This window comes from Bos taurus, unplaced genomic scaffold, assembly GCF_002263795.3.
Source record: "Bos taurus isolate L1 Dominette 01449 registration number 42190680 breed Hereford unplaced genomic scaffold, ARS-UCD2.0 Leftover_ScbfJmS_1294, whole genome shotgun sequence".
NCBI lineage: Eukaryota > Metazoa > Chordata > Mammalia > Artiodactyla > Bovidae > Bos > Bos taurus.
In genome coordinates, this window is record NW_020190397.1 from 2,677 (window position 1) to 13,942 (window position 11,266).

The 11,266-nt window shown below is 40.8% G+C and overlaps 1 long non-coding RNA gene across 1 annotated transcript; it reads right to left on the reverse strand.

Annotated features, from left to right (window-relative positions):
* Positions 1-605: 605 nt before the first annotated feature.
* On the reverse strand, positions 606-5,790 carry LOC132344737 (uncharacterized). Its single transcript, XR_009493680.1, has 2 exons — positions 4,971-5,790; positions 606-924 (listed from the first exon to the last, which is right to left on the reverse strand). It is a non-coding gene; the product is annotated as an uncharacterized lncRNA (long non-coding RNA).
* Between the last annotated feature and the right edge of the window lie 5,476 nt (positions 5,791-11,266).

The following is an 11,266-nucleotide window of genomic DNA, read 5'->3' on the forward strand; positions in this document are numbered from 1 at the left end:
TTTTTTTTTTTTTTTTTAATTAAGAGTTAAACACACACACACACACTAAATTTGACACTTTCATTCACTTTTACTGCATTTATATAAGGACAACCTCTTGGAACTACCAATACACCGTATTCAATGACATCAAACACAAGCCATTTGCATACATTTTGCAGTAAAAATATATCTAATACTATTAGAATGAATAATAAATTTGGTAATATTTATGAGGTGTGTGTGTGTGTGTTTCTGCTTATGTGTGTTTTGTTGTTTTTGTTCAGTCACTCAGTCGTGTCCAACTCTGTGTAACCCTATGGACTGCAGACTGCAGCACGCCAGTCTTTCCTGTCCTTCACCATCTCATGAAGCTTGCTCAAGCTCATGTCCATTGAGTTAGTGATTCCATCCAACCATCTTGTCCTTTGTCGTACTCTTCTCCTGCCTTCAATCTTTCCCATCATAAGGGTCATTTTTAATGAGTCAGCTCTTTCCATCAGTTGGCCAAAGTATTGAGCTTCAGCTTCAGCATCAGTCCTTCTGTTGCAGGAAGGACTTCTGTTTCCAGGGCCCAAATGGGGCTCTAGGCTAACACTCAGAAATGAATTGTCTGAGGAGACACATGTGTTGACAAAGCAAGAGATTTTATTGGGAAGGGGTGCCCAGGTGGAGAGAGGTAGGGTAAGGGAACCCAGGAGAACTGCTCTGCCACGTGGCTCCCAGTCTTGAGATTTACAGTAATGGGATTAATTTCCGGGTTGTCACTGACCAATCATTCTGACTCAGAGTCCTTCCTTGTTGTGCATGCATTGCTCAGCCAAGATAGATGCTAGTGAGAAGGATTCAGGGAGGTGGTCAGACATGTGGTGTCTCCTTTTGACCTTCCCCGAACTCTTCCAGTTGGTGGTCATTTATTAGTTCCATGTTCCTTACCAGGACCTCCTGTCATAAAACAATTCATGCAAATGGTTACTCTGGTATCTGGGAAGGGTAGGTCATTTCAGTCAGTGAGCTTCCCCAAACAACTGTCCCTGAGAGACTTCTTGGGAACTGGGACAGAGGTATCTTTCTTCTGTAACTTCTTCCTGCTGGTCATGCATGTAGTTCTGCCTAGCAGAGTAAAAGTCTCTCTCTACCTGATCTAAGTTGAGGTATTCTGTATCTGAAACTGGATTCCATCCTTGTAGTAACAGCAATTTAGTCTAAAACTCTCGGACCCTGTCAGAGAAGAAACAAGGGCCAAACAGTATACCTTACAAGATGGTTATCACTGGTCCCCAGAAAAGGAAGGCAAAATTTGGGGTAAGGCAACAGGGTGGTGTTCCAGGAATCTTGTGCTCATCCTAAAGTTAACATCTTCCACCTGGGTGGGGATCCCAATTCCATAGAAGAACTCAAAGATATTGTTATGGGTCTTCCTTGAGTAAGAACCAGATCTTGCCCTAAGGCTGTACCACCCTTTGATTGTTTCTCCTCTGTTTTTATATCCCCTCCCTTCTCTTATCAGCAACTGTTTGGATCTGCCCTTTGAAACCTAAGGAATATTAGTTCAGTCAGTTCAGTCACTCAGTCATGTCCAACTCTTTGTGACCCTATGAATGCAGCATGCCAGCCCTCCCTGTCCATCACCAACTACCAGAGATCACTCAAACTCATGTCCATCTAGAGGGATGATGCCATCTCATCCTCTCTGTTGTCCTCTTCTCTTCATGCCTCCAATCTCTCCCAGCATCAGACTTTTTCCAATGAGTCAACTCTTCCCATTAGGTGGCCAAAGTACTGGAGTTTCAGCTTTAGCATCATTCCTTCCAAAGAACACCCAGGACTGATCTCCTTTGGAATGGACTGGTTGGGTATCCTTGCAGTGCAAGGGTCTCTCAGGAGTCTTCTATAACATCACAGTTCAAAGGCATCAATTCTTCAGAGCTCAGCTTTCTTCACAGTCCAAATCTCGCATCCATAGATGACCTCTGCAAAAACCATAGCCTTGACTAGACGGACCTTTGTTGGCAAAGTAATGTCTCTGCTTTTGAATATGCTATCTAGGTTGGTCGTAACTTTCCTTCCAAGGAGTGTCTTTTATTTTCATGGCTGCAATCACCATCTGCAGGTATTTTGGAGCCCAAATAAGTCTGACACTGTTCCCCCATCTATTTCCCATGAAGCGGTGGGACTGGATGCCATGATCTTCGTTTTCTGAATGTGGCGCGTTAAGCCAACTTTTTCACTCTCCACTTTCACGTTCATCAAGAGGCGTTTTAGTTCCTCTTCACTTTCTGCCATAAGGGTGGTGTCATCTGCATATCTGAAGTTACTGATAATTCTCCCGGCAATCTTGATTCCAGCTTGTACTTCTTCCAGCCCTGCATTTCTCATGCTGTACTCTGCATATAAGTTAAATAAGCGGGGTGACAATATACAGCCTTGATGTAATCGGTTTCCTATTTGGAACCAGTCTGTTGTTCCATGTTCAGTTCTAATGGTTGCTTCCTGACCTGCATATAGGTTTCTCAAGAGGCAGGTCAGGTGGTCTGGTATTCTCATCTCTTTCTGAATTTTCCGCAGTGTATTGTGATCCACACAGTCAAAGCCTTTGGCATAGTCAGTACAGCAGAAATAGATGTTTTTCTGGAACTCTCTTGCTTTTTCCACGATCCAGCAGATGTTGGCAATTTGGTCTCTGGTTCCTCTGCCTTTTCTAAAACCAGCTTGAACATCAGAAAGTTCACGGTTCATGTATTGCTGAAGCCTGGCTTGGAGAATTTTGAGCATTACTTTACTAGTGTGTGAGATGAGTACAATTGTGCAGTAGTTTGAGCATTCTTTGGCATTGCCTTTCTTTGAGATTGGAATGAAAACTGACCTTTTCCAGTGCTGTGGCCACTGCTGAGTTTTCCAAATTTGATGGCATATTGAGTGTAGCACTTTCACAGCATCATCTTTCAAAATTTGAAAGAGCTCAACTGGAATTCCATCACCTCCACTAGCTCTGTTTGTAGTGATGCTTTCTAAGGCCCACTTGACTTTACATTCCAGGATGTCTGACTTTAGGTGAGTAATCACACCATCGTGCTTATCTTGGTCGTGAAGATCTTTTTTGTACTGTTCTTCTGTGTATTCTTGCCACCTCTTCTTAATGCAGAGTTCCAAAGAATAGCAAGAAGAGATAAGAAAGGCTTCTTCAGCGATCGATGCAAAGAAATAGAGGAAAGCAACAGAATGGGAAAGACTAGAGATCGCTTCAAGAAAATCAGAGATATCAAGGGGACATTTCATGCAAAGATGGGCTCAATAAAGGACAGAAATGGTATGGACCTAACAGAAGCAGAAGATATTAAGAAGAGGTGGCAAGAATACACAGAAGAACTGTACAAAAAAGAGCTTCACCACCCAGATAATCACGATGGTGTAATCACTTACCTAGAGCCAGACATCCTGGAATGTGAAGTCAAGTGGGCCTTAGAAAGCATCACTACGAACAAAGCTAGTGGAGATGATGGAATTTCAGTTGAGCTCTTTCAAATCCTGGAGGATGATGCTGTGAAAGTGCTGCACTCAATATGCCAGCAAATTTGGAAAACTCACCAGTGGCCACAGGAGTAGAAAAATTCAGTTTTCATTCCAAGCTCAAAGAAAAGCAATGCCAAAGAATGCTCAAACTACTGCACAATTGTACTCATCTCACACACTAGTAAACTAATGCTCAAAATTCTCCAAGCCAGGTCTCAGCAATACAGGAACCGTGAACTTCCTCATGTTTTAGCTGTTTTAGAAAAGACAGAGGAACCACAGATCAAATTGCCAACATGCGCTGGATCATGGAAAAAGCAAGAGAGTTCCAGAAAAACATCTATTTCTGCTGTACTGACTATGCCAAAGGCTTTGACTGTGTGGATCACAATACATTGTGGAAAATTCAGAAAGAGATGGGAATACCAGACCACCTGACCTGCCTCTTGAGAAACCTATATGCAGGTCAGGAAGCAACCGTTAGAACTGGACATGGAACAACAGATTGGTTCCAAATAGGAAACCGAGTACATCAAGGCTGTATATTGTCACCCTGCTTATTTAACTTCTATGCAGAATACATCATGAGAAACCCTGGGCTGGAAGAAGCACAAGCTGGAATCAAGATTGACGGGAGAAATATCAATAACCTCAGATATGCAGATGACACCACCCTTATGGCAGAAAGTGAAGAGGAACTAAAACGCCTCTTGATGAACATGAATGTGGAGAGTGAAAAAATTGGCTTAAAGCGCCACTTTCAGAAAACGAAGATCATGGCATCCAGTCCCATCACTTCATGGGAAATAGATGGGGAAACAGTGTCAGACTTCATTTTTTAGGGCTCCAAAATACCTGCAGATGGTGATTGCAGCCATGAAATTAAAAGATGCTTACTCCTTGGAAGGAAAGTTACGACCAACCTAGATAGCATATTCAAAAGCAGAGACATTACTTTGCCTACAAAGGTCCATCTAGTCAAGGTTATGGTCTTTCCAGTGGTCATGTATGGATGTGAAAATTGGACTGCGAAGAATGCTGAGCACCGAAGAACTGAGGCTTTTGAACTGTTGTGTTGGAGAAGACTCTTGAGAGTCCCTTGGACTGCAAGGAGATCCAACCAATCCATTCTAAAGGAAATCCGTCCTGGGTGTTCTTTGGAAGGACTGATGCTAAAGCTGAAACTACAATACTTTGGCCACCTTATGCGAAGAGTTGACTTATTGGAAAAGATTCTGATGCTGGGAGGGCATCAGAGAATGCTGGGGGCAGGCAGAGAAGGGGAGGATAGAGGATGAGATCGCTAGATGGCATCACCGAGTCGATGGGCAGGATTTTGGGTCAACTCTGGGAGTTGATGGACAGGGAGGCCTGGTGTGCTGAAATTCATGGGGTCTCAGAGTCAGACATGACTGAGCGACTGAACTGACCTCAACTGAATTGTTTCTAAACAGTTTTGAACAGTGTAATTAACTTACAAAAGACGGAGCATATATTCAACACCACTTCTCCAGTACTTCACATTAATTTTTTTCACACTGAAGCAGGTTGGTTATTCGAATCAGTTGTTGTATTGCTCCCTTGTTTCCAATAAAATTCTACAGATCACAAGAATATAGATGATAAGAATGTCATTTTAAACCACTTTTGTATTAATACTAAAAGGCAGGGGATAAGGAAATTTTTAATAACTGTACTCCACCCATTACAAAACTTAAATTGATTTGACTTCAGGGTGAGGGCTAAAACATATGCAATGTGTTAAAAAGCACAAATCTACACTATTGTTCAACACACTGTTATCATTACTACTACACCATTTTCTCTTCAGACTTGCATGCACAAAGTTTTAAGAAAATGATTGCAATCAATCTTTTAATAACCTAAGTGCAGTTCTTTTAAAGTCTAATATCTATGGCTGAGGAAGTTTTAGTCATTCTTTGCCTCAGTTTTCCTATGCAAACAGATAACAGTTTTATCTATATCATAAATTCAGCCTCTCAACCCTCACCCCCGGTAATATCCTGACCTTCAAAACAGTAGTAAAGAAGAAAGAGAAGCCAGAATGTAATAATTTGCTAACCTCCTGGCTTGAACATTACAAACCCAGATGTTCTGATACTTTTATTTAATTGTAAGTCTGGGTAAGATTTATTGTGAGTACTGCTTTCTGTGAAAAGAAAAAGAGGAAAGAGGAGAAAAGGAGAACAGTAACTTAAAGCACAAAAATGAATTAGTAACAAATTAGCAGTTTTACTTCTATTTTCCAAGTGAATGCTTTAGCTGACAAACTACACATGTTTCTTCTCTTTGAAAAAAAAAATTAAGTGACATATAATTCATATTGTGTTAGTTCAGGTATCAATAAGGTGATTCGACGTATATGTATAATATCTGAATAAATATTCCTTTCAAGTCTTTCATTTTATGTTACACGTAGGTCTTGTGTATATGTATTTCAGGTATTTCTAGCACGTGATAGGGAGTCTAGGGTCCAAGGAGAGAGGGTCTGATTCTCAAGAGGAATAAGGCAAAATTTTTTCTTTCTCACATTCCTTAGGATTATATAACAATATGTATCTGCCTAGTCTTGATTCAATCTGTATCTTAAATATGGGAGTAGCTTCTTTCGATGTATCTTGCCTGAGGACAGTGTTTCTTAAATGTAATGGAGTAGTCTGATGGGTCTTTACACCCTCCAGACATTCTTTATATATAACCTCATTGTTAACAAGCAAGCGGGTACTCTTTCTGCCCCCTTCTGATGCCTATGCCAGAAGCTTTCTCTATCTCCTTTATACTTTAATAAAACTTTATTACACAAAAGCTCTGAGCAATCAAGCCTCGTCTCTGGCCCCGGATTGAATTCTTCTCCTCCAGGGGCCAAGAATCCCGGTGTCTTCGCGTGATTCAACAACAACCTTTCAATTCTACATACACCATTCTGGAGCTTGCCTTTCATTATTGTTGTTCTGGCTATACCTCATAGCACTGTGGGATCTTAGTTCTCTGGACCAGAGATTGAACCATGTCCTCTGCATTGGAAGCACAGATTCTTAACCACTGGACCATCAGGAAGTCCGTGATTATCTATTTTATTTAGAGTAGTGTGTATCTGTCAATCCTGAACTCCTAATTTATCCCCCTGCCCCTGCTAAACCCTTTGGTAATCATCAGCCTGTTTTCAGTATCTGAGCCTATTTTTGTTCTGTAAGTAAGTTCATTTGTACCATTATTTTAGATTTTGCACACAAGTGACATCAAACATTTGACTTAATATGACATCATATGTCTGACTTAATATAATAATCTCTAGGTCCATGTTGCTGCAAATAGCATTATTTCATTTGTTATGGCTAACAAAATACTCTTTTTTATAATTAGAGACTTTTTAAATGATAAAATATATTTTAGTAATGTATACTATTTTCAATAATAAAAGTATATTTTATTAAAGAACAGTGTAAACCAACATACATCATCTTTGTCATAGGTCTTATTTATTGTGCCTGAGCATAGTGCTTTCTGAATCTTAAAGAGTAATGAATTGAACCCTCAACCCCCATTATCTGGTATGGTCAGTAGACCAAGTAAAAGATGTGAAGTTATTTGAGAATAAAACATTATTTTTCACTTTCAAAAAGTGACTGCAATTTGTGTAAGGTACTAAGTGTTAAAGGGATCTGGCACATTAAAACAATCTAACAAAAACAAAACAATTCCAGTCCTAAATATTTTGTATGAATGCCTCTGGGCCCTTCAGAGGTGCTGCAGTAACCAACATAGTCCAAGAGTTATTTTTTCCTCTACTTTTGGGTCATCACTAATTAGCTTGAGCTATTTTTCAAATAGTCTCTTAGGGCTTAAATATAGGAAAAAAGAGCTTGTTCTTTATATTTAGAATAAAATATATATGGAATTTAGAAAGATGGTAACAATAACCCTGTGTACGAGACAGCAAAAGAGACACTGATGTATACAACAGTCTTATGGACTCTGTTGGAGAGGGAGAGGGTGGGAAGATTTGGGAGAATGGCATTGAAACACGTATAACATCATGTATGAAACGAGTTGCCAGTCCAGGTTCGATGCATGATACTGGATGCTTGGGGCTGGTGCACAGGGATGAACCAGAGGAATGGTATGGGGAGGGAGGAGGGAGGAGGGTTCAGGATGGGGAACACATGTATACCTGTGGCGGATCCATTTCGACATTTGGCAAAACTAATACAATATTGTAAAGTTTAAAAATAAAATAAAATTTAAAAAAAAAGAATAAAATACACAATGACAATTCTAAAATCACAAACATTCTGATTGGCAGATTCAAATACTTCAATAATGAATGACCTGTAGCATATATATGTAAATGCTATGCTATGCTAAGTCACTTCGGTCGTGTCCGACTCTGTGTGACCCCATAGACGGCAGCCGACCAGGCTCCTCCGTCCCTGAGATTCTCCAGGCAAGAACACCGGAGTGGGTTGCCATTTCCTTCTCCAATGCATGAAAGTGAAAAGAGAAATTGAAGTTGCTCAGTCGTGTCCGAATCGTAGCGACCCCATGGACTGCAGCCTACCAGGCTCCTCTGTCCATGGGATTTTCCAGGCAAGAGTACTGGAGTGGGGTGCCATTGCCTTCTCCATATATCTAAATAGATATATCTAAATATGTCTGAAAATGTATGTATGTTTAAACAAACATATATATACTAGCATAGAATTTGTTTCCACCTGTGTCCAATTCTTTGCAACCCCATGGGCTGCAACACAACAGGCCTCCCTGTCCCTCACCATCTCCCAGAGTTTGCCCATGTTCATGTTCATTGCATCCGTGATGCTGTCCAGGCATCTCATCCTCTGATGCCCTATTCTCCTTCTACCCACAATCTTCCACAGCATCCAGGACTTTTCCAACAAGTCATGTTTGCATTAGATGACCAAATCACCGGAACTTCAGCTTCAGCATCAGTTCTTCCAGTGAATACTCAGGGTTGATCTCCCATAAGATTGATTGGTTTGATCTTGCTGTTCAAGGGACTTTCTGGTGTCTTCCAGCACCACAATTCAAAGGCATCAATTTGTTGATGTTCTGGCTTCCGTAAGGTCCAGCTCTCACAACTGTACACGACCACTGGGAAGACCATAGCCTGGACTATACAGACTTTGTCAGCAGAGTAATGTCTGCTATTCAACACAGAATCTAGGTTTGTCATTGCTTTCCTGCCAAGAAGCAATCATCTTATGATGTCATGGCTGCAGTCACAATCTGCAGTGATTTTAGAGCACAGGAAGAGGAAATCTATCACTACTTCCACCTTTTCCCCTTCTATTTGCTGTGCAGTAATGGGCCCAGATGCGATGATCTTAGTTTCTTAAATACTTAGTCTTAAGCTGGCTCGTCTACTCCTCTCTGTCACCCTCATCAAGAGGCTCTTGAATTCTGTCAAGAGAATGCACTAGACATAGCAAATACCCTTTTTGAACAACACAAGAGATGACTTTACACATTGATATCACCAAATGATCAATACCAAAATCAAACTGATTACATTCTTTGTAGCTGAAGATGGAGAAACTGTACAGTGAGCACAAACAAGGGCCAGAGCTGACTGTGGCTCAGATGATCAGCTGTTCATAGAAAAATTCAGGCTTAAACTAAAGAAAACTGGGGAAAATACTAGGTCAGTCAGGCATGACTTAAATCAAATCCTGTATGAATTCACAACAGAGGTAATAAATAGATTCAAGGGATTAGATCTACTTAACTGTGTGCCTGAAGAACTATGGACAGAGGTTTGTAATACTGTACAGGAGGCAGAAAACAAAACTATCCCAAGGAAAAAGAAAAGCAAGAAGGCAAAGTGGTGATCTGAGGAGGCTTTACAAACATCAGAAGAATGGAGAAGTGAAAAGCAAGTGAAAGAGGGAAAGGTAAATCCAATTAAATGCAGAGTTTCAAAGAATAGCTAGCAGAGACAAGAAGGCCTTCTTCAATGAACAGGTTTTAATAATAAAAGAAACAACAAAAGGGGAAAGACTAGAGATCTCTTCAGGAAAATTGGAAACATCAAGGGACCATTATATCCAAAGATGGGCACAATGAAGGATAAAAACCTAGTAGACACTGAAGAGATAAAGATGGAAAAATTACATGGAAAAACTGTATTAAAAAGATCTTAATGAACCTGATTACTATGATGGTGTGGTTAGTGACCTAGGGCCAGACATTCTGGAGTTCAAGTGGGCCTTAAGAAGTACTGCTGTTAACAAAGCTAGTAGATGTAATGAACTTCCAGAAGAACAATTCAAACCCCTAAAGGATGATGCCAGCAAGGTTTTACATTCCTTATGTCAGCAGCTCTGGAAGACCCAGCAGTGGCCACAGGACTGGAAAAGGTCAATCTTCATCACAATTGCCAAAAAGGATAGTACCAAAGAATGTGCTGGCCATCAGACAGTTGCTCTCATCTCCCATGCTAGTAAGGTCATGCTTAAAATCCTGCATGCAAGGCTTCAGCATTATGTGAACCAAGAACTTCCAGATGTCCAAGCTGGGTTTAGAAAAGGAAGAGGAACTAGAGATCAAACTGCCAGCATTCACTGGATTATAGAGAAAGTAAAACATCTTTCTCTATAATCAGATGTCAGAAAAACATCAATCTCTTTTTCATCAACTATACTAAAGCCTTTGACTGTGTGGATCATTACAAACTGTGTAAAGTGCTTAGAGAGATGGGAATATCAGACCATCTTACCTGTCTCCTGAGAAACCTGAATGTGGTTCAAGAAACAGCAGTGAGAACCCTGTGTGGGAAACTGACTGGTTCAAGACTGAGAAAGGAGTACCACACGGCTGTCTGCGGTCACCCTGTCTGTTCAACCTACATGCTGAAGACATCACAGAAATGCTGGGTGGGCTGAGTTACAAGCTGGAACACAGTATTATATACACATAAATATTACCATCTTCCTTCCCAGAGACACATGCTATGTGTTTTATTATATTTAAATTTTATATGGGTTAATCTTATATTTTAACAAATACATTAACACTCTAAGTCTTCTAGAACTGTTAAGAAAGTTCTAGGACCCACATCAGATTTTCCAACCTGGGGTCTGGGAAAGGTACTGAGAACCCCAGAGAATTTGACTTTGGAGGCCAGTGGGATTTGATTCCAGAACTTCCACTGGACTGGGGAAACAGACTCTTGCAGGGCACAAAGAAAATCTTGTGCACACCAGAAGCCAGAAGAAAAGAACAGCGTCCCCACAAGAGATTGTGCCAGACTTGCCTGGGAGTAACCAAAAATCTCTGGTGGAGGCATGGGTAGACAGTGGCCTGCTGCAGCGTCAGGGGCACTGAATACAACAGTGCATGCACAACTCCTTTTGAAAGAAATCACCATTATCTTCATTACTCTTACTATAGTTTGGCCTCAGGCCAAACAATGTGGAAAGAACAAAGAAGCCCAAATCAAGAGAAAATTTGATTAAAGACTGATTAAACATGATCCCGCCCGTAAGAACAAGACCCAGTTTCCCCCAAAATCAGTCTCTCCCATCGGGAAGCTTCCACAAGCCTCTTATCCTTATCCCTCAGAGGGCAGACAGAATGAAAACCACAGTCGCAGAAAACTAACCAAACTGATCACATGGACCACAGCCTTGTCTAACTCAATGAAACTATGAGCCATGTAGAGCCACCCAAGATGGACGGGTCATAGTGGAGAGTTCAACAAAATGTGGTTCGCTGGAGAAAGGAATGGCAAACC